The sequence below is a fragment of the Drosophila santomea genome, chromosome 3L (assembly GCF_016746245.2).
Source record: "Drosophila santomea strain STO CAGO 1482 chromosome 3L, Prin_Dsan_1.1, whole genome shotgun sequence".
NCBI classification, from domain to species: domain Eukaryota; kingdom Metazoa; phylum Arthropoda; class Insecta; order Diptera; family Drosophilidae; genus Drosophila; species Drosophila santomea.
The window spans coordinates 4,296,230-4,320,432 of NC_053018.2; positions in this window are offsets into that span (position 1 = coordinate 4,296,230).

Consider the following 24,203-nt stretch of genomic DNA (forward strand, 5'->3'; position numbering starts at 1 on the left):
TAATTCCATATGAATGTGGCAAGGTGCAGGCGGTCAAAATGTTTTATATTAAATTTCGGTAAGTTATTAAAGCAACTAACCTCCTGAGACCCCGAAGCAACATCCACAACACATGTTGCAGTCAACGAAAAAAAAAAAGAGAGAATAATGAAGAAGTAGTTGAAAATGTTTTTTATGTTTGCTGCCAAATAAATTGTGGCTATTTATGTTTTTTCGCTGTGTGTGAATAATTTAATTCCAATGGCCGAAACGTGACCAATTTGGTTTATTTACACGTATTGTGCATAAATTGCATTCGTCTTGAGTTGCAGGAGAGCTGCGCAAAAAAAAGAGTTAAAAGTGATTTTAAGGCTTTCGCTGCTATTTTTCAGTATCTGCCTACGAAAATAGTAAATGAAGCCATTAACATGCCGCAAAAGGAGAACACGCACTGCCAGCAATTACCTGGATTTTATGTCTTTATCCAGGTGGAGGAGCCACCAAGCAACCCGCCAACCACCCACTGAACCACCGCACCACATCCTCCCCCATTGCGTAAACATGTTGGCAACAAATTACGAGAAACAACACCTTCTATGGTCGCTTGTTCGTCGCATGTTGCACGTGCAGCAGCAACATCAGCCAATTCAGCCACATCAGCAACTTTGGCGGAGGAGCGATACTGAATTTGCATTTTAAGTGAATTCTCTTCATTTGTGGTTGTATTTGGGCCGTTTCTTACTCGCTGCCGTCGCTCTTTGAACACGTGCCAATTAGCCGCAGCAATTTGGCCAAATTGCAATATGTTGTTAGCTGTTAGCTGTTTGCTGTTGGCGTTGCCAGTTGCAAGTTGCCAGTTGCACTCTTTATGAAGTTGTCGCCGGGCGGCCAATCGAGTGTTCAGCGCAATTTATGGGTTAAGTGGGTGAAAGACAAGGCAAATGAAGGGGATGCGTTTCCTTTGCATTAACTAAAATTATTTTAATTTTATTCTTTGGCTTTTATTAAGATAAATTAGTTTCTGTCTTCAATTACACTTGTTTCTGCTATTGACAAATCTCGTGATCAGCTGAATTACTGCTCTCTGATCCCCACTGGATATCTGGATATATATAAATGGATACCATGCTGAAAGCAATTACGCAACTCTGGGGTTAATATCGCGCAAAATCAATAAACTTTTATGCACGAGCGTTGTGAGCGTTTTCCATTTCGATATTTTAATATTTCGATACCGCCGAGTGCAATTTGCAACGCTCTTTGGTGGTTTCCTTTCGGTGTGAGTGTGCCACCCATCACCCACCGGCTGTTTCGGTGGGTTCAGTGGGTCAGAAGCGTCACGTTCGCGACTTCAGAAATCCGCAGGAACCAGTTGCAAGTTGCAGTTGCAGTTGCAGCGGCTTCGTCGCGCACCAATTTCGGTTTCGTTTGCAATTTCGCTATCGTTCGGGGGGGTTAAGTAAAGAAAAAGGGGGAAAATCTGCGCATATCTGAGGCAATCAATCATTAGACGCAATCATAGACCACATTAACTCGCCACTTTTGGCTGTTTGGGTCTTTACTTCATTTTTTTCTTGTTATTTTGAGATATTGAAAACTAATGCGACGCCCACTGGACACTCGGTGGCTCTGTGGTGCGACCGTTTGTTGGCTCGGTGGTTCGGTGGCTCAATGCCTCGTTAGCGGGATTAGCAATTACCCAAAATGGCAGGCGCAGGAGGCAATGCAGACAGTTGAATTGTCAGTCATTTTGTCAGCCGCTTAATTGCAGTTGGCAATTCGAATAAAACTGGCAATCGGCAATGGGCCACTGGCAACTGCCAGCCAAAGCCAAACAATGACACTGAAACGCTGGCATGAGTCACAGTTTTGAGCCACCACTGCAGTTCGTTGCTAGTGGTTGCTGGTGGTTACTGGTGGTTACTGGTTGGTGGCCATGTGGCTATCAGGAAGCCGGCGAACCTATCAGCGGCAACAGCTACTCGACTGCTGTCCAAGATCCGGCTAAAAAGGCAGCACTGAGCAAAAAAACTAGGAGCATAAAATTATATTATAGGAAATATTCTAGAAATATATTAAAATATGCACGAATTAAAGAAACGATTGTATTTAAATACTTAATAAACTTTATAATAATTATTTAAACGATAAGATTTTAAAAGAGTAAAAGGAACCTTTCCCTTCCCAAGAATCCTAAGTAATGTTGTCTTAACTTTACCATTATGTTATATATATTATACTAATTATTTTTTTTCAGTGTGTCTGATGTAAGGAGCGCGGATCACAGCGAAATCCTTGACATAATGACCCCTTTTAGCGCTGGCTGCGATAACAATGGAGCCGGGACTGTTGGACAGCCCGGAAAATGGCAAACGAGCTCGATCCGCTGGCCAGACAATGACGTCTAATTAGTTGCACCGAAGCTCAGCAGCCAGCAACCAGCAAACCAACAACCAACAACGAAGAACCAGCAACAAGCAACCAGCAACATGCAACACGTGCAAGGGGCAGGAGAGCTGCTACCGTTTGGCAGACATACTGTTGCTGCATGTTGCTGTTGCTGCATGTTGCTGCTGCGATCCTCCGATGTGGCTGCTGTGCAAAATGTAATTCAATCATGCAGCTATGAGCCTGCAACATGCGGCATTTGCGGCATGTAAGTTGCTTGCACAATCTAAGCAGACGCACGTTGCTCACCCCTCGGGAGGTCAGCATGCAACCAGCAACCAGCAACCAGCAACCAGCAACTTGCAACTTGCAACTGGTAACGTGCAACAAGATGCTCTTTACTAGCAACAAGCAGCAGACACTTTCGATAGGAAAAGCAGAGAGAAATGGAGGATAAACCAGCTTATCCCAGCTCCTATGCGAATTTTAAATGGGTAAATGTCTGCTGGATTAACAGCTCATCCAACTTTAAATTACTAGATTTTTTAAGTGCAGGAAATTCTAATTATTTGCTGATTGCTTGACCTCCTTTTTGGAGTAGCAAACTCGTTGGCATCTCACTCATGTAAATGTCCTCGGTTTTCCCAGCTGCATTTCTAACCTCATTGGCCAAGAATGCATCCAACAGATATGGAGAATGCATCCACGAGATAACTAGACCGTATTCATGAGGCTTATTGGAATCGTTGAATTTTGGCACTCTCCACCTTTTTTTTTTTTCCTCATTTTCCCATTCAAGCCAATCCAAAAGTTAGAGCTGCAGTCCACCCACACAATGCAGGCTGGAAAATGAAAATGTTCATTAGATTTGCAACGGTTTTCAGCGCAACGTGTAATAAGTTTTGTCTCAATTGAATGCCCTCAAAATGATAAGAAGCATTTGGGATATTTGTAAAGGTTTGTTAAGTTTATAAACACAGCTTGAAAATCTTAATGAAAAGCTATTTAAATAGGCAGAAGCAATTATATATAAATATTTAAAATTTTAGTGGGAAATAGGCCAACTAGAAGTATGTAAAGAAAGTTAATCTTAACTTTGCATTGAAGAAAGGTGATGGCATTTCTTTTTAAGGAAGTTTTTATATCCAAGTTGATAGAGTATCTTTCGATCGCCTAAAGCCACTCGCACCATTGTTTCTTCTCACCGTTTTTGGCCAACAGGCTGGCAAAGACAATGATTATGTGCCAATATACAAAAGGCGATTTACACGCAAGTTAAAGCAACTAAATTGTATAATAAAAAACATTTTATTATTGAGCCAGCTGAGGCGGCTGAGGCGGCAACTCCGCCAGCCGCCGGCCAAACAAATTGAGTGCCATGAAGGCAATAAATGGCTTGGCTTGGCTTGGCTTGGCTTGGCTCTGAAAACCGGGTTCTAAACAAAACGCACCTTAGTTGCAAGTAGGCAACGCACAATGGCTTCGGAGGAGGAGGAGCGGAGTGGAGAATGCGGGTCAGTGAGTCAGACACTAGAGAAATACCAGATGAAAAACAGATTCTGGTGGGCTTCGAACAATTGTCGCTGCCTTTTTGTGCAGCACTTTATGGGTCAACGTGGCGTATAATTAATATACCACTTGGGCAACTTCCAGTCGCCATTAGAGCCACTGCAATTGCAAGTGCCTTTGCAGCGACGATGGCCATAATTAGCATCACTTTTTGCCAATCCGTTGATAATTGTCATAACCTTGCCATCGTTTCCTGACATTGATCGATTTTGGCCAAGTGACGAGCGTCCGTACGGCGCTTTAGTTTTTGTTTCTTCTGCATATAATTGATTTTTGTTTTTTTTTGGAGTGAGTCTGGGCATTTGGCTTTTTTTCTAGGAAGTCATGCGGTGAGGAAGTACAATTGCTGACCTGATTGATTGGTAATTGCAAGCGATTCGTTCGATCGATTCGAGAGCAGAAACAATCGCGGAACTGGCTCAAGGCAAGGATCCTAGAGTCTCTCAAAGGTGATTCATTTGCAGATCGAATCGCGACTCTGACGTCAGCCGATTGTTTGATTTAGTGCCACACAGCAGTAGGTTCTCAGCTACAGTTGCACTGAGCGAATTGAACAGTACCAAATCATATGTTATGAATAGGGAAAATAAATATTTACTGTGCACAAAACACTATAAAGCATAGCTCATTACTCATCCTTTCTTCACATATTAGCATATAATTTTTAAGCTATTTTACTACTTAACTGGTATTTCTTGAGTTCTTGTCTGCAGTTGGTGCAGTTGGTGCATTTGAGCATGGGATAGCATTTGTCACACACCTTAGCCAGCCTTTTGGCACCCACTCGCTGGCCAGAGATTCCCATGGCTTTTTGTTTGCTGCAAATGAGTGAATGACTGAATGACACTTCTGCAGCTCGGCTTCCGCTTGTAGCTCGCTTTTGGCCAAACCTGACCAAATTTGGCCAACAGATAAAGCGGCTTGATGGCAGCTGATGATGGCGCCCGCGCATGCGTGCAGATCTTGGTAACAAAGTCAAACTGCTGCTGCTGCTGCTGCTGCTGCCTCATCATCATTTATTTTATTTTAATGGTTTATTTTTTGCCTTTGGCCAGGTTTGTGCATGTCGCTGTGCAGATTACAACAATCAAATAAATAAAACGGCTGCTGCTCGTTCTGCCATTTTTTTTTTTTTTATTTTGCGTTATTATTTATTTGCCATTTTTTTGCTGGCAAATCTTTAATGAATCTCTGCGCAGGTCGCAGTAGTTTCGTAGTTTTCGTATTTTTCGTAGTTTTTGCAGTTGCGTGTGGGCCTCAAATCGTTTTTATTATTATTGTGCTTGTCGTGTAATTTAATTTATGAATTTGAGCCTGGGCCGCTGTGATTTTTCGGTGTGTGCTTGTGATTTTCTGATTTTGTGGCTTGTACTTTGTTGGCTGCATAATTTTCTAATGCTGACAAATGGGATTTGGATTTATGGCTTTTGTCGCTGGTTGCACGTAGGTGTTGTATGTGGCTGCTTGTTTGATTGAAGATGTTGCAATTGTCGACCTCGAAACGAACATGGACAATTGCAGTTTGTGGTGCTAGTTGCAGTTGCAGTTGCACAATTGTTTGGCCAAAGACAAAAGTGGAGCATTTATGTGTGAATGTAACCTGAGTTTTGGTTCTTCTAAAAATTAGAGTGATTCCATTTAGAGTTGCCATCTAACTGGTAAATTCTTAATGTAGTACTTTTATCTAATAGTATTTCATGAAAATACTGGCTGCAAGCTAAGTTTAACAAATATTTCGTCTCGTTAGTGGCCTTTTCTCACCGAATTTTCGAACAAATTACCATATTGTCGATGGCTATCAGAACAGGTCACATACTCTGTGGCTATAACCCGCGGCAAATGGCGAAAACCCCCCAACTCCGATTTACTTTGTGCCATTTTGCCGACTCCCGTTTGGAACCGTTCTAATCTAAACTCATTATAATTAAATAAGTCACGAGTTTTGAATTTTAATTCGGCTGTGGCTCTCTGCGGCTGTCTGTGGCATTGCCCTGACAGACAAAATCAGCTACCAGTCAATGGCATGTTTTTGCAGTTCCCTCTTTCGGCTTTGTTTTACCACTTTGGTTTTTTTTTTTTTTTTTTTTTATTTGGGCCAATTTTATCAGAATCGCACAAGCCAAGGTCTAAGCCAGAAACTTAATTATATTGCACAGACACGGCCAGTCGGTCGGCGGAATCTTAAAATTTGCACTTTAGGCCAGCTCACAAATTACTTAAAGACAAAATGAGCCAAATTAGCAGACTCACTGTTTTCCCTGCACTGCTACTGATTTTCGATTTGAACTCGGATTTGGAACTTGGATTTGGATTTGGATTTGTATTTGGATTTTGTTTTCAGTCTCGGTTTCGGTTTCGTTTTCGGTTTCTATAGTGCTGAAGTCAAGGTCCCAGCGAAGGTGTTGAAATGCTGTTTGATTTACGACTGATGCCTCTGTGGAGCCATGGGCTTGGAAATTGCTTTGAAATTGGCCAGAAAGGAATGAGGCAAGCTCAAGAATTGGGCCCAGGCCACTAGATTTTTGTTCTCCTCTTTTTTTTCATTCGATTTTTCTTCACTATTAAGTGGCTGCAAGTAGAGGTTGCCGCTTGCTAGTTGCTAGTTGCTAGCTGGCTGCATTGTTGTGTCGATTTTGTGCGGCATTATGCAACTCACGACAATGACAATTCACGGCAGGACCTTTGACGACCTACAAGCGTGTTCCAACTGCTCCTCACACTTATTTTCATTTTCATTTTCATTTTCGATTTTCATTTTAGTACGGGCCCCGTTGGTATTTTTACTTTATTTTATTTTCATTTGAAGAAGCCAGTCGTTGGCTGCAACTAACTGACTGCGCTCGTATGACAAATCGATTTACATAGTGTTGCGAGGCTTTTCATTAGGTTTGCCACTTTGGATGCCGTTGCCAATTCCGATGTCGATGCCAATACCAATACCGATTCCGAATCCGAATCCGAAGTTCGGAACCAATTAGGTTCACAAATGTCAGTCAAAGCAGGCCCTGACCCAAAGTTCTCTGCCCCGTTTTGTCATTTGGTTCCTTCTGTGCGCAGAACAATAGAAAAAGAAAAACTTTCGTGGTCCAATCCCAAGCCTGCAACTTAAAGATCCCAAACCAGAACAAGATGGCTCACCATGGTTTCTGTTCCAACGAGAAAATCCTCAAGTCCGCCCTGAAGAAGTACCAAAACAACCCGCACTTCGGATTCACGCCGCAGCTGATGTACCTGGAGGAGTACCTCCAGTACGTCGTGGAGCACGAAATGGAAATATCTGTTACCCAGGTGGTCGTCCTGGCCCTGGACGACTTTTTACGCCTCAAGGACAGCGAGAGGAAGCGGTACGAGGATCTGGCAGACGAGGCCAACACCTACATTTTCGGCTGATCCAATGGCTGGAACAGGACTACTTCTCGTCGAGGTGTTCAAGGTCGAATTGGAAAACCCCCTCTTTGTCACTTATTTTATGTAATATAAAATGAATGGCATACTTTGTTAAGTGTGTGTGTGTTACTCACATATTTTTAAGGGAAAGGATTTCAGTTATATTTACATATATTATTTATATTACCTCATTAGTTATACAGCGTTGCAGTGAAAGTGGCCTAGGAATGGTCGAGGAATAGCGACAGTTCTGATCACGAGCTAAACGCTTGTGCTGACTGTGATTGACGTTGAAGCGATAAGTACCGGATCAGCTTTATATATGTTTTTCTTTTTATATATATTTCATCGGGAGAGAGGGGCAGCGTAAAAGCGGCAGCTGGCTGGCCGGCCAATCGTTTGGAGCAACTCGCGACTGAGTTTGAGTTTCGGTTTTTAGTGCGAGACGTGTTGGCCATGTTCGAGGTGTTCGAGGTGTCCGAGTGTCGAGGTGTCCGCGGCCCTATTAAGAGTTGGCATTTGAAATGATTTATATAATGCGGCATTGTCTGGTGATGCCAGACACCCGATAGACCCCCTATGCCAGAACTTACATACATATAAACAGATATAGGTAAAAACAATATACAAACCATTGTCCAGAGCTGGCCTGTCAACAGCAATTTGACATTTTCGTTGTCACTTTTTGGTGTGCCTGACATTTTACACATTTACACACAACATAAATTAAAAATGCGCCTGAACCGAGAGTAAGAAATGGAGTGACGCGCGACATGATTGCGAATAAAATAAAGAAAAATATATAAATAATGTACTTCTAAATATATTTCTACGGTGGCTGCAATTAGCCAGCGAACAAATTGAGTTAAATTAAATGGATTCCTGGCATTTGAGTTGGCAACAATGTCGCCGCAATCATTTCAACAATTTCAATACGACGACGACGACGACGACGACTTTTCCACAGAGCCACAATTAAAAATCGGTTTTGGCTGCTCCACAGCCGTCGGCGCACTGAAAATGCCTTAATAAAATGTTAATAACTTAATCAATATGCCATAAATATAGCCACCAACAACTCTGCAAAAAACAAAGGCTTTCAATGAGCGTCTGCGGCTCCTGCAACACTTTTGCACGCGGCAGGGTAAAAAATTATAAAAATAAATTCTTGAAACTCGTTTGCTGCATGCGATTACGTCGCCAATCGACGATCGTCGTCGTCTGCGATCGCATGAATTTCAAAATCAAAATCGTCGACACAGCTGTGACGAATCTGGGATCTTGCATCTTGGAGGTACTGAAGTCTCTCTCGATTCCAGTCCACCTGGAAAAGTGGAAAAGGGGGCGGCATGCGGGAGGGCGGGGCCGAGCAGAGCTGCAATTACCACCGCTGCTCGCTTTTCACTTTTCAATAGCCATGCCACTAATTTGACAGCCGGCGAGCAATCGCCATCACTCCTGCTCCTCCAGCAAGAGCATAGTCTCACATCCAGATCCAGATCCAGATGCAGCCAGCACCCAAGAGCCCCTCACAAAGTGTCGTGGATAGCCATATACACATATGTTGATACTGACTCCAGGACAGTGGAAAGGAGTCGCAGTTTAAGCACTTGGAACTGGCATATTTAGATAAGAAACATCTTAGACCACTGTGCGCATGATGAATTCCTGCGGCTGTGTGACAAAGACAACTTGAGCTGCCATTGCGACTGCGACTCCTGCCCCGTAAGCTCCAGTTGCCCCGACATTTTCCGCTCCACAATAGAAACTCCAAGTTGAAGTCGCAGTCGCAGTGGAGTCTCGAGATAGACAGCTATCGATCAGCTGCACGGTTGGCAGTTGAGGCAGCTCAGCGGGCTTAATAATAAAAGCCCGCCACTTAGTTGGCTTTAATTTATGCAGTGAGCTTGGGGGCTCAAGAGTTTTCAGGGGGGGCTATACCCTCCACCTCCTCCTCCTGCTGCTCAGATTGTTGCGGCTTAGGCTTTTGCGTTTTGAGATGCGTGCCAGAGATAAAAGTAATTTGCTTGATTTAATTTTAGTCGGCAGCACACGAGACAACCTACACATTGCATCCTGTTTGTCAGCTTCAGCTTCTTTGCTTGCGATCTTTTTTGTTTGGCTTTTTGGTTTTTCAGTTTTTTAGTTTTTCAGTTTTTTAGTTTTTCAGTTTTTTAGTTTTTCAGTTTTTCAGTTTTTCAGTTTTTCAGTTTTTCAGTTTTTAATTAGGCAACTGCAGCACATTTTTATCCAAGTTTCATGTTGCAAAATGTCTTGCGGCTCTTGTAAGTGGCAAATGGCCCACCACCAGCACCACCACCCTCCCCAAAAAAAAAGTCCCCAAAAATGAGAAAGAGCGAGTGGCCGCAAGAAGGAGGCCAGCTATGTTCAGGCCACTTTTAAAGTGGCTAATTGTGTTAGAGCATAATTTACACGTTGTGTTTTCGGTTGCCCCCAACAAGGCACATGGACATGTGCCTGCCACAAGCAGCAGCAACTGCAGCAGCAACTGCAACTGCAGCAGGAGCAGCAGCAACCACTTGAAATGCTTTGCTGCTGTTGCGGCAACAACGCTCTCAGGCTTAAACAACTATTTTTTTGTTTAGCTGGGCAACATTAAGAGCTTCTTACTAAACGAATTCTGGTGGAGCACTTGTAAGAGGAAAAACGCAACTTATGAAAATAACAGGAAACTCTAATGGACATTTTTCATTAAAGGAAACTCCAAAATACATACTAGTAGTTTTTTAAAGAACAAAACAAAAGTAAACACTTCCTACCTTAGAATAGTTCTGTTCAATGTTTGAAACCCATTTCCTTGTTGATAGAACACCCCAACATATTGCTACGAACCTTTTGTTTACCACAATCTCTGCCAATGTTTTTGAACTATGATTAAGCACCTCTGCCTCAAATCAATCTGAAATCAGTACCATGATGTCTTCATATAAGAGATTCGGGTGAAGTGAGGCGCTTTTCACGCACCTCGGACTTGGGAGCGTGGGAATTGACGGGCTATCGAGTGTCGCACACACGCAGCTGGGCCATTTGATTAAACGCCTCGTTTTATTCAATATTTAATATGTGAAATTATTGACAGTCGATTGGGCAATGCAAACAGTGACTGACATTCTGGTCGGGGGGGGGGCATTAGCAGCTCAGTATAACTTCGTATAGTCGCCACATACATGCATACATATGGGAACGATATCTGCGCGGTCCGGTCAATATCAAAATTCAAACATCAATATTTACGCAGCAATTATGCAAATTAAGTTCAGTTCAGCTCGGTTTGGATCGGATCGGCTTGGATCTGAAATGACGAAACGGCGTTGGCATCTCTGGGCGGGTTTTCTTGAAAAGTGTCTCGTAGTCGGAGTCTCAGTTTCAGTTTTCAGTTTTCAGTTTTGCACTCTTATCGCCCAATGAGATTGCAATTGCCATGACGTTCGACTTAATTGTTCTAATTACATGTATTTTGGACTGCGATTTAGTGGCGCGTGGGAACAACATACATGCATTTATATGGTTTCTTATTCGAGTTTTTTACTCCCAACTTATTTTTGGAGGCACACGCACAGCTTGACACCTGCTAAAAAAAAAAAAACAAAACTGTGGGCAAAGTCTGCTGGATTTTGTGGCGCCAAGTTGGCTTTTTCCTATCTGGCTAAGAAGTCTCTCTATAATGCACTCCTGGCTTGGCCTTTTGTCTGCGACTTCCCGCTGTTGTCAACTCCTTAAATGTCAAGCCAAGTTGTCTTTCGCTGCACAGAGTGTCATCATCCGCTGACTGCTGCAATTAAGTTTGAAACTATCAATTTGTCAGCATTGTAACGCTAAATGGGGCTCCCTGCCAGCCGTAATTATTGCAGTCGTACTGAGGCGCAGGAAGATTACTTTCGGCTTATAATGTAGTTTGAAAAAAAAAATCATAAAATAATAACAACCAAGTTTACTGCTCCCTCGCACAAGGCAATATATTACACTGTTCTGTGACAGGAGTTCTAATGAGCATAAAATTCTTACGACATTTACCTGCTCACTTCGGGTCATTAAAAGCATATATCTGAACATGAGAACAGCCGCCTAAAGTGTTCCTGATCATCTTACCCCAAAACTGATCCTCAATCCCCCATCCTACGACTCCAACTCCGACTCTTTCATAAGTGACAAATTTATGGCGCGTGTGTTGCAAACCACATAATTTGTCTGACTTTGACCCCCCAGCCAAGGATACTTTGCCCAACTGCGAACTGCGGATCGGTCATCGGATATAGCCCGAAATTCGCAAAATCGCGAAATTTATGCGCAACGCCCGCGCGCCAAATTAATGGATGCTTATTAATTTATAGCTATTTAAATGATCGCGAGGATCGCGGCATTCCAAGGCTCTCTTGTTCTAATGAAGTCGGATCTGTCGCGTGTTTGCCTGGAAGTGTATTTAATTTACACCTGAAACCAAAACCGAAAACCAAAACCGAAAGCCAAAAACTGAAAACGCAAAATCTTCAAACTTGAACCTTTCGCGGGCTTTGGCAAATAAATTAGCATCAGGGGGTGAGGTCGCCACGAAAAATTAAAACTTTTTCGCTTTTATTTCTACGTAACATGAAAAATGAAAGTGTTTGCTTTGGTTTCTTTTGGGAAGAGATCGCAGCTTGGGCCTGGAGCTTGTGGCATTGACTGCTCATAAATAAAGTCCAGCACTCGGCATCCAGCTCATCGATTCCCTCTGCTCGCTGTGTGGTCAGTTTTTCAGCCTTTCAGCCACTCAGCCAGTCAGCCAGTCAGCCTTTCTATGACTAAGCCCGCACAGCTGGCAAAACTGGCTAACTGGCAACCAAATGGCCAAGTGCCCCAACTGGGGCCAAAAGCCCAGCGATTGCATCGCTCTTTCTCCGCCGTTTGGAAATTACTATTATAGTTTTATGTGCTATTATTTGGGCATCACACAGCACACAGCATACAGCACAACAAAAGCAAACGCCAGCCCCCGCAGCGAAAAAGGCCGCAGATCCCGAGACACACACATGAAGCTGACCGAAGACCGAGGGTCGATTGAGCCGACTTTTGCATAATCCAGTCAGAAACTGCGAGAAACAAACTGTGCATAAGTGCCAACTCTTTGGGAAATTTGAGGCAGTAATGAACAAATTATTAAAATATTTTTAAGTCCATAGAAAGCAACACTTTAAAGTGGATAATTCTATTTAAATATTAATAGTTGTCTAACTTTTCATTCTTTTTCTGAGTGCTCAAACGCTGGCCAGTCGACAGCGGCATCTTGATTAGCATTCGCAGTCCGAGTCGCAAGTCCCAGTCGCAGTTGGCATCGATTTGGGCCCGTGGGGTGGCGAGATTCTTTGGCGCCAAACGCAGCCAGATTGTTTGATTGTCGCTACGGCATTTCTTTGGCATTTCTTTGAGTGTAACTGTTTCATATCTGCCATCTCGAAATATTTGTTCATGTGCAATGCAACATTTGCCTAAGCGCAACATGCAAACCCATCCATTTGCCGCAAAGTTCTCACAATTAAAATGCCTGCTTGTCACCGAGACCAATGAGAATTCCTCGGGCGGCGCCTCTTCGCCTCTGAGGAATGTCAATGCCAAATGCCAAATGCCTAACTTATAGACTACCTCGATTTCCCAGATCAGTGGCTTTATCGCTTTATTCTGTGAATAAGTGTGGGCGTTGCGTAGCCCAGCAGCTTGCAGTTTTGTCGCCGATTGTCGCCTCGTGTAAATGTCAGATTGGTAAATGCCAAGTGAAAACCAGTAGCCCACAGCGACCAAATCGACTGGAAATGTAACGACTCGAGCCAAAGGCCAATCCAGGTGGACAAGTCACTGGGATCGAAGTGGGGCTTAGTGTGGAGCAGTAACATTGGTGGCCATTGCGGTGGGGCGACAGTCTAAGGACAAGTTCACAGCGGACAAGCAACATGAACATGTCCACTGAGCTGCGATTTGGGTTAAGTGCGATTAGGATCGATCAATTCTGAATTAGGTTTTCATTATTATTGCAGAATAAAAAATTTTTATTTATTTAATATAATATTCTGTAAATAAGTCTTGCATGTATCTGTGGTCAATAAGGGTTCCCTGAACTGCAAACGGAAATGAAATGATCACATGTGCCAGACACTCGCACACATGGGCTGCCCCGGCCACGCCCCCCTCCCCCGTGAACAAACAGTACGCCCACGCCCCCTGCAAAAAGATATAGCTATAGAAAAGCGACTTGGGCACCGACAGAGCTGAAGCCAAAGCGCGACCAAAGATCAAGAGACAGAGCAGCGCAAATTATTTCTCACCATTTATCTGTAAAAATTCGCATATTAAATAAGCGTGCAACCCGAAATTATCACGGACCTGGCATCGGGCCCGTCTTTAGCCTTTGCTTGGCTACAGCCTTAACTTGGCCAAGACTCGATCGTAATCTGTAAGTGTTTCGCAGCGCGCGAGAGTGAGATGGAGCCGCAGCATTTATTTGTTTTTTGCGCATACGCAAAGGATATGCCGAGAAACGCCCACCAAAAAGGATGGTGGGGCTGCAGTGGGTTAAAGGGGGTTAAAGGGGGTTATTCTGGGGGAGGATGGACCAACCCCCCTCCCCCCACTAGCCCCTCCTCAGATACCCGGCGAGATGATGATGTCGACAACGATTGCGATTGCGCGCCTGGATTACAATAATTTAACATCATCATAATAAAACAATCAACGTAAGGCACTCGTAGCGAGGGAATACTGCTCGCAGAAAGGGTTCTGTTGCTTTAAGGGGGTTTCACCGTACAGCGGGTTAAGAGGGGATAAGTGTGTGTGAGTGTGTGTGTGTGCTTAAGTCGATACAAATCGCATATGCCAAAAGGATAAAGGCTGCACAATAAATTGAGAGGTCATTCGCTGGCGCTTCGATGCGATGCGATGCCACGATGCGAGATTTTCACTGCGACTTCCTCCTGGCCGCCAAAGATTCCCAAGCGGGAATCTTGCACACTGACAGAAAACGGGAAAACCTAGAGCTTTCATACAGGAAATAAAACTTCAGAAAGAAAGATTCCTATTACGGAATCACGCATCTAATACTTTGGGTGTTTTTAAGTTTTACAATTTGTATACCGTAAAATGATTATACTTTTGTTTTTAGAACTATTCTGAGTAGTTTTTCCGCAGTGTCGACTTGTCTTGGACTTGTGCCAAAGTAATTGATGTGCTCGCCTGACCTGTGGGAGTTTCCGAATCACAGATTATCTCCACCAGACAATGGTGAGCCTCACGTCGTCGCTTGGCTTTTTGTTTAGCTCTTCCTCAGGCCGCCGATGTATTTGTAGTTGTTGTCTTATATCTCAAGTCAACGCCCACCAGACATGGCCAAAAAAAAAATGCTTAAAACAAAAAGAGCTAAGTTTCTTTTAAGCTCCGATGCTCTTAGTTCTTTCAATAGCCCCATTGATTAAACCCAGTTCTGTGATATGCAAAGTATGCCACATTTTGTACGAGTCAACAGGTGGATTGGCGACATCGGCTGGGAAAAAAGCCAGAGAAAACGTGGTTAAAGGAAAAACTAAGCTAAGCCAAAGCAAAAGCCGAAGCCAAAACTAAATCTAAATCGCCATATGCAAATCGGGTTTCGGTTGTGCAATCTCATCTGTCCCGCTCCCATGCTCCATTGCTTGACCTCGCCTCTGGGGTCTCCTTTTTGCTTGCCTGCCGCATGTTGCATGTTGCTTGTTGCCAGTTGCAAGTTGCAAGTTGCTGCTGGCCGAAATAAAAAGTATACGTATATATGTGTGAAAGGCTCTGGCCAAAAGTCTGGCGCGGCTAATTTGTCTGCGTTTTCCGTTGTCAGTTGCTGTTTAAAGCCTTCAGGTGCGTGGGTGCTAAATAAGTGCAGCAAATTATATGGAGACAAGTGCCAGAAGATTGGACCGGGGCTACGGGTTGCCGAGATGGCCGGAAATCGAGAAGAGGATGATATCCTCACGTGGGCGGACGATCAATGTGTGCGGGGATTCTTAGAGGGTTTTAAATCGCTGCTTAATCTGCGAATATCAAGGCAAGAATGCCAAAGGGGAAAGAGATGTTATTATTTGCCACTGATCTTAGTTAGTTACAACATATCCTACTGAATCAACCGAAATAGAAAATGCAAAATGATCTCAAGACATGCTCATCCTCCGTTATAACTTGTGCACTCTTATAGCCAGATGATCTGTGACTATAACGAAAACACTTCCCCCACAATATATCACCGGCGTAACCCCACTGACTCCATCTGGGCATTCTCATCTCAGATCGCAGATTGCATCATTCCGCCCAATATAAATGTGAGGCTTGTCTTGCCTTTTAATGCTGGAATTAACCTCGGGTCCAAGTCATATTTCCACGGCCTGGGCAACCCGTTAATACGCCTATGACTTATATGGCCAACAAGCATATATCCGCCTGACAAAAACTGAGACTGCAGGCGAAAATAAAATAAAAAAAAGATATAAAGCCAACCTGCCATGATGGCGAGATGTGCCATTTGTGAATCGCTTCTGTGACTGCGAATGTGATTGTTACTGTGACTGTGCCACCCACAAATATTTGACTTCTCACCTACAATAAATAAAACAATAAACCACCATTTATTGTTGGTGTATGTGGTGTTCACCTGGCCAGAGACAAATGCAAAGCAACGGAGAGCTGCAAAAAAAACGCAAACATTGCATATTCAATAAATTTCTTGTTTGTTTTAACAATATTTGAGATCTTTATCGCATATCGAAAAGCAATCCACACATACACACACACACACACTCGACTATTGTTGGTGTCTTGTTGCATTTGCATGCCAGTGGGTGAAACTAGCAGCCAACAAACATAGCAACAACATGGCCAAGAAACGCTTGTCACGCTTGGCTAAAAATGGTAAAAATGACAAATGTTTCACAGCGACCAAAAAAGCGCAGCCGCAAACGGCAAAAAAGTTCAATTTCTTAGCCGCAGAACATGACAAGCATGAAACTATCGTAGCATTAAATAAAATATGTAAAATAATAACAAAGCCACACACACACACACATAGTCACATAGCACAAAACAAAAGACTTAGGCAACGAACTTGCAGTCGGACTTTGGGGCAAGAGTGGGTTAACAGTGCGGCCAGGACTGGATTAAGAAGTGCGGTGGGGGGCTAAGTCAATACGGGACATCAATTCAGCATCATTATTAGCAGCAATTTGCGTCTTTTATTGCCCGAAATTGTCCAGCGTCCAATAATAATGTTAATACTTCTCATAATAATACACCGTTCGACCGAAAAAATCCGCGCACAGTGCTTTTTCCGCGGTTTGTTTGTTTATTCGGCCGCCAGCATTCAAAGTCCATTATTGAAAAGTCCCGGAAAACTCCGAAAAATATTGATGTTAAACAAACAATGCAGTGGATATCGAAATTGGGGATGCTCTTCATTTGACTATTGCAGCGAAGGCGGTTAACACATACTCAAATCATATAAAAAAGTTTAAATTTGCATTACACTTCTTAAGGATTCTTTGATTTTAGATTTACTCAATAGAGATTTAAGCTTGTATTTGTTGATTTCCTCTTACATGCTCAATTTAATCGATTAAATGCCCAGAGTTTCGAGAAATACCCCCACAAATGAAGGGTATTCTCGCATCAGCGCAGACGACGCCTGATAATTTAGCATACTTACGGCTCTGCGATTGCCTGCAATTTGTTTCGGGCACCACCTACTACTCGGTTCCTGCTCCAAAACTCCTCGAATGCTTGGATTCTCCATTCCACCGGTGAGAGGTCGTAACTCCCACTTAGTCCCCCCGTAAAACATCCCACCCCCTCTGGGATGCCAACTCCGTGTGTGTGTGTTTGTTGCCCATAAAAATCAAAGTGGGCTGGCTGGCGATTTACCCAGTGTTTCTTTCTTTTTTTTTTGGGCCCGTTGTTGATGTCTTCATTATAATTTCTATATGTTGATATGTGTACGAAGAGTTGTTGTTTTTTTTTTTTATTGAAACAATTTCACTGGCCAAAGAGCGTGGGTCGCCCAAGTGGAAAATTGGTTAAGCCCAAATGCGAAGGGACCGCCACTCGGGGCTGTTTCTGTTTTAGATTACCCAGCTAGCTCGGCATTTGTCTTCGCCAGCCGTGATTAAGACATTTTATTTTGGCAATTGGCCACAGTTGGGTCGGGTCAGGGATGGGTTGCCATGTGCTCACTGAAAAAAATTGTAAAACATTTAAATATACAACATTTGAACACGCAACAGTGTCATATAAATAATGCTTCCTTATATGTTTATTAAAAAAAATTGTATGCAGCGCTTTTCAAAGCTTACATAATTTATTGGCTACATTTTGTTTTAATATACAGAATTAAATTAAGTTTAAAAATAATGAACAGTGCTGTAAAATTAGTCAAGCTTTCATCAAGCTTGTTAAGTTTCAATGAAGCAATCTGAAGTGATTAAGTATATTCATAGTTATAAATGCCGTGATACCCACCGATTATCCTCTTTGCTTTGTATGTCAGCCGGGCTTCCTGTGCTCCGTGTACATCGCTCCTCCGTCGACTGACCCATTATCCTATGTGTGAACCAGTATTCCCCAACCCCAAAATCGCCGATCTAATTATCAGAATTTGCTTAACAAGCTGCCCGTCTGCGGCGATAATGCAGACTGCTCTTGTTTTTGCTCCTGTTTGTGGAGAGATGGCGCCTTCTTGAGATGGAAATTAGAGGCCAGTTCGCCATAAAGAGCCAGAATGTTGGCAGCAAGGATGGATGAAGGGGTGCATGGTAAGAAGTAAACCGGCTGGCAGAGTTTAAAAAGCAATCAACACGTGATTATAATGATGCGGCATGCCGGGGATCGTTTATGTGCTTAACCAGCTGGTTAGGCTGCCCGTCTTACACATAATTGACAGTGGTGGAAAAAAGACCGGGGCCCACGGAGGGGTTAAGGAGCTCCATTCGATTAGGGGACGCATTCATTGCATTTTAGTTGAGGCGACTTGTCGCTGACAGTAATTTGCCCAAGTGGAAAACTCGTTTCGTTTCGAGCCGACCAAGTTGATAATTTAATTTGCATAGTGCCAATTTATGCTGCACTCGTGATGGACATGGGGCAGCCATGGGTTAAGCACAGGAGCTAACCCCCTCTCGTCTTAACCCTCCTCGTTATCATATCATTTGCATCTACACTCGTGTTTATTTCTGCACCATTTGTGTTCGACGATCGTTATCTGCATCCGTTTAAAACGCTGCCATTTTTTACCAAAGCGCGCTGCTCTTGTTCGACAATTTGTAGCAAGTGGTTACCATGTTCATGGGAATATGGTTTTGCATACCTGGATAGTATAGTATGGATCGTACGGATAGTCCATAGCCATAACATACGAGTATAGCTCCCAAATGGACCATGGTCCAAACATGTGTTTGTTTATATTGCGGCTGCTGTTTTGGCCACCCAGCGGGCATAGATACTTTTACCCCGCTAACTTCTCAAAGATTAGAAGGCCAAAAGCTGCCCCATAAAATCTGCTGACACGCAACGCTGTCTGCGCGGCTTCCTTCGTGGTGGCCACACTTTGATGACACTTTTTTAATTAGTTCCCTCGCCAAACAAACTGTCGTTTCTATGGCCTCTTCGAGACAGCCTGCAAGTGGCGAACATCGCGTGAGCCCATTACCTCCTATTTTTTCAGGCTGTCGCTGGGGCAATTACTCATTTTCACGGAGGTTCTGCGACAGCGAGTGATGTTGCATGCTGCTGGAGGCGGAATTACTAGTTCTTTTCCGGCTTACACTGATCGTTTTTGAAGAGTGCTCTTAAGACAGCGTCAGGATTAGTGCGAAAGTATAGTGCGGATTGCTTATTCATATATGTATAGCAAACTAATTGAAAAGTATCTTATTTTATGTGCTAAACAACATATAAGAAATACCAAAGGCGGGCAATAATTCCCTCGACAAATTGCTTCGATGACATTTCCATCGAGTTCGCTGCCTGAGTCTTTCGATTGGCGGCTGAAATTTATGAAATCTTGAATGGCAAGCGATTTATTTATTTAATGCATTTTTAATAAATTGCCAGCCAAAGTAAACAATTTAATTGCGCCGACAGAGTGGAGGGCCCTTACCAGCGAAAAAAAATGGACAATCAAGCAGTCGATCGAGTTGGGAATGCGTTTAATAAATCATAATAAATATTATGGCAATTGCAAATTATTCTAAACAATTCACGGTCACGGCATTTACAATGGGCAGCAGTTCGGTGTACCGAAGGAGACGGAAAACTAAAAACGGAAAACTGAATAGTAACATTTCAATGCGAATCGTGAACGGCAGCCCAGAAACTGGCCGAGATTTCTAGCTCGAAGCTGCCGCTGGGACGGCAGCCCGAATCGAGCACAGACAATTGCTACTAAAACAATTGTTCTTTTCTTGTAGCTTTTAATGTCGAACAACATTTGCATGGCACTTGGCCGAGTGGCTCTGGCCTCCTTGTTCTAGCGTACCTACGTTCTGTACGTTCTGGCCACCGCAATTGCCACTTTGATGGATTTATGAGCTATGATTGCCGATTTGAGTGCTGCCTGCGACTGCTGCTCACCAGATCTCTAGAACTCCAGCCTTCGACCTGCATTTAAATAATTAAAATGTCCAGTTCTCGTACCCACCTATGTTTGTATGTACATATATAGTGCTCGTTCGAACTCCATTTGGCCGCGGTCAAAGCGCAGCGGGAAATTAATTAGTCGCTTTGATAAATGAAAATTAAATTAGTTGCTTGTACTATCCGCGCTCTCAGGTGGCGGGGGAGTAACGCGGTGTGGCAAGTTGAAGTGAGTGGTGCAGAGCGAGCCAAAAAGGTCAAAAGCCACCAGAGTGAGTGGTGCACCGCAGTTGGCCGAGCTGGAGATTAATGATGCCACCAGTGGATGTCATAATTTTAGCTAATGAAAGGAGTGTGGTGCCTTTGCAATTAGTTAACACTTATGGTGCTGCTTGCCAAGAAACAATTGTAAAATTCAAAGTAAATTCATAAACTAGATACAAGTAACTATGAAGTATAGACGTTTTCGCCATAACTTGGTCAAAAATAGCCGCACAGCTAAAATTAAGACTGTTTAGTGCTGCTAATTAACATATCTAACTATGTCTATCCCAATTTTTTTGATTTTCGAAAAATAAAAATTTGACAAATTTTCGCAATTTCGATAAGGGGTACCATCATCAAAATTTGCGAAAAATGGCAAAAAATTAAATGTTCCATTATTGAGCACAGGTGGATATTCTAAATAGGAAATTTTGTTACGAATTCAACGAGGTATGGCCTTCCACTTTTGGACACCTATTTTTACTGCTATCGAAAAAAACGGATTATTTTTTATCAAAAAATCGAAAAAAAAATGTTGTAAAATATCTGATATTTTTAATCGGGGGTTTTGCCATAAATTGGGCAAAAATGGACGCACAGCTAAAATAAAGACTGTTTTGTGCTGCTAATAAACATAGCTAACTATGCCTGTCCCTACTTTTCCGGTTTTCGCAAAAAAAAAATTCGACAAATTTTTGCATTTTTGATAAGGGGTACCATCATCAAAATTTGTGAAAAATTGCAAAAAATTAAATGTTCCATTATTGAGCACAGGTGGATATTCTAAATAGGAAATTTTGTTACGAATTCAACGAGGTATGGCCTTCCACTTTTGGACACCTATTTTTACTGCTATCGAAAAAAAACGGATTATTTTTTATCAAAAAATCGAAAAAAAAAATGTTGTAAAATATCTGATATTTTTAATCGGGGGTTTTGCCATAAATTGGGCAAAAATGGACGCACAGCTAAAATAAAGACTGTTTTGTGCTGCTAATAAACATAGCTAACTATGCCTGTCCCTACTTTTCCGGTTTTCGCAAAAAAAAAATTCGACAAATTTTTGCATTTTTGATAAGGGGTACCATCATCAAAATTTGTGAAAAATTGCAAAAAATTAAATGTTCCATTATTGAGCACAGGTGGATATTCTAAATAGGAAATTTTGTTACGAATTCAACGAGGTATGGCCTTCCACTTTTGGACACCTATTTTTACTGCTATCGAAAAAAAACGGATTATTTTTTATCAAAAAATCGAAAAAAAAATGTTGTAAAATATCTGATATTTTTAATCGGGGGTTTTGCCATAAATTGGGCAAAAATGGACGCACAGCTAAAATAAAGACTGTTTTGTGCTGCTAATAAACATAGCTAACTATGCCTGTCCCTACTTTTCCGGTTTTCGCAAAAAAAAATTCGACAAATTTTTGCATTTTTGATAAGGGGTACCATCATCAAAATTTGTGAAAAATTGCAAAAAATTAAATGTTCCATTATTGAGCACAGGTGGATATTCTAAATAGGAAATTTTGTTACGAATTCAACGAGGTATGGCCTTCCACTTTTGGACACCTATTTTTACTGCTATCGAAAAAAAACGGATTATTTTTTATCAAAAAATCGAAAAAAAAAATGTTGTAAAATATCTGATATTTTTAATCGGGGGTTTTGCCATAAATTGGGCAAAAATGGACGCACAGCTAAAATAAAGACTGTTTTGTGCTGCTAATAAACATAGCTAACTATGCCTGTCCCTACTTTTCCGGTTTTCGCAAAAAAAAAATTCGACAAATTTTTGCATTTTTGATAAGGGGTACCATCATCAAAATTTGTGAAAAATTGCAAAAAATTAAATGTTCCATTATTGAGCACAGGTGGATATTCTAAATAGGAAATTTTGTTACGAATTCAACGAGGTATGGCCTTCCACTTTTGGACACCTATTTTTACTGCTATCGAAAAAAAACGGATTATTTTTTATCAAAAAATCGAAAAAAAAAATGTTGTAAAATATCTGATATTTTTAATCGGGGGTTTTGCCATAAATTGGGCAAAAATGGACGCACAGCTAAAATAAAGACTGTTTTGTGCTGCTAATAAACATAGCTAACTATGCCTGTCCCTACTTTTCCGGTTTTCGCAAAAAAAAAATTCGACAAATTTTTGCATTTTTGATAAGGGGTACCATCATCAAAATTTGTGAAAAATTGCAAAAAATTAAATGTTCCATTATTGAGCACAGGTGGATATTCTAAATAGGAAATTTTGTTACGAATTCAACGAGGTATGGCCTTCCACTTTTGGACACCTATTTTTACTGCTATCGAAAAAAAACGGATTATTTTTTATCAAAAAATCGAAAAAAAAATGTTGTAAAATATCTGATATTTTTAATCGGGGGTTTTGCCATAAATTGGGCAAAAATGGACGCACAGCTAAAATAAAGACTGTTTTGTGCTGCTAATAAACATAGCTAACTATGCCTGTCCCTACTTTTCCGGTTTTCGCAAAAAAAAAATTCGACAAATTTTTGCATTTTTGATAAGGGGTACCATCATCAAAATTTGTGAAAAATTGCAAAAAATTAAATGTTCCATTATTGAGCACAGGTGGATATTCTAAATAGGAAATTTTGTTACGAATTCAACGAGGTATGGCCTTCCACTTTTGGACACCTATTTTTACTGCTATCGAAAAAAAACGGATTATTTTTTATCAAAAAATCGAAAAAAAAATGTTGTAAAATATCTGATATTTTTAATCGGGGGTTTTGCCATAAATTGGGCAAAAATGGACGCACAGCTAAAATAAAGACTGTTTTGTGCTGCTAATAAACATAGCTAACTATGCCTGTCCCTACTTTTCCGGTTTTCGCAAAAAAAAAATTCGACAAATTTTTGCATTTTTGATAAGGGGTACCATCATCAAAATTTGTGAAAAATTGCAAAAAATTAAATGTTCCATTATTGAGCACAGGTGGATATTCTAAATAGGAAATTTTGTTACGAATTCAACGAGGTATGGCCTTCCACTTTTGGACACCTATTTTTACTGCTATCGAAAAAAAACGGATTATTTTTTATCAAAAAATCGAAAAAAAAATGTTGTAAAATATCTGATATTTTTAATCGGGGGTTTTGCCATAAATTGGGCAAAAATGGACGCACAGCTAAAATAAAGACTGTTTTGTGCTGCTAATAAACATAGCTAACTATGCCTGTCCCTACTTTTCCGGTTTTCGCAAAAAAAAAATTCGACAAATTTTTGCATTTTTGATAAGGGGTACCATCATCAAAATTTGTGAAAAATTGCAAAAAATTAAATGTTCCATTATTGAGCACAGGTGGATATTCTAAATAGGAAATTTTGTTACGAATTCAACGAGGTATGGCCTTCCACTTTTGGACACCTATTTTTACTGCTATCGAAAAAAAACGGATTATTTTTTATCAAAAATCGAAAAAAAAATGTTGTAAAATATCTGATATTTTTAATCGGGGGTTTTGCCATAAATTGGGCAAAAATGGACGCACAGCTAAAATAAAGACTGTTTTGTGCTGCTAATAAACATAGCTAACTATGCCTGTCCCTACTTTTCCGGTTTTCGCAAAAAAAAAATTCGACAAATTTTTGCATTTTTGATAAGGGGTACCATCATCAAAATTTGTGAAAAATTGCAAAAAATTAAATGTTCCATTATTGAGCACAGGTGGATATTCTAAATAGGAAATTTTGTTACGAATTCAACGAGGTATGGCCTTCCACTTTTGGACACCTATTTTTACTGCTATCGAAAAAAAACGGATTATTTTTTATCAAAAAATCGAAAAAAAAAATGTTGTAAAATATCTGATATTTTTAATCGGGGGTTTTGCCATAAATTGGGCAAAAATGGACGCACAGCTAAAATAAAGACTGTTTTGTGCTGCTAATAAACATAGCTAACTATGCCTGTCCCTACTTTTCCGGTTTTCGCAAAAAAAAAAT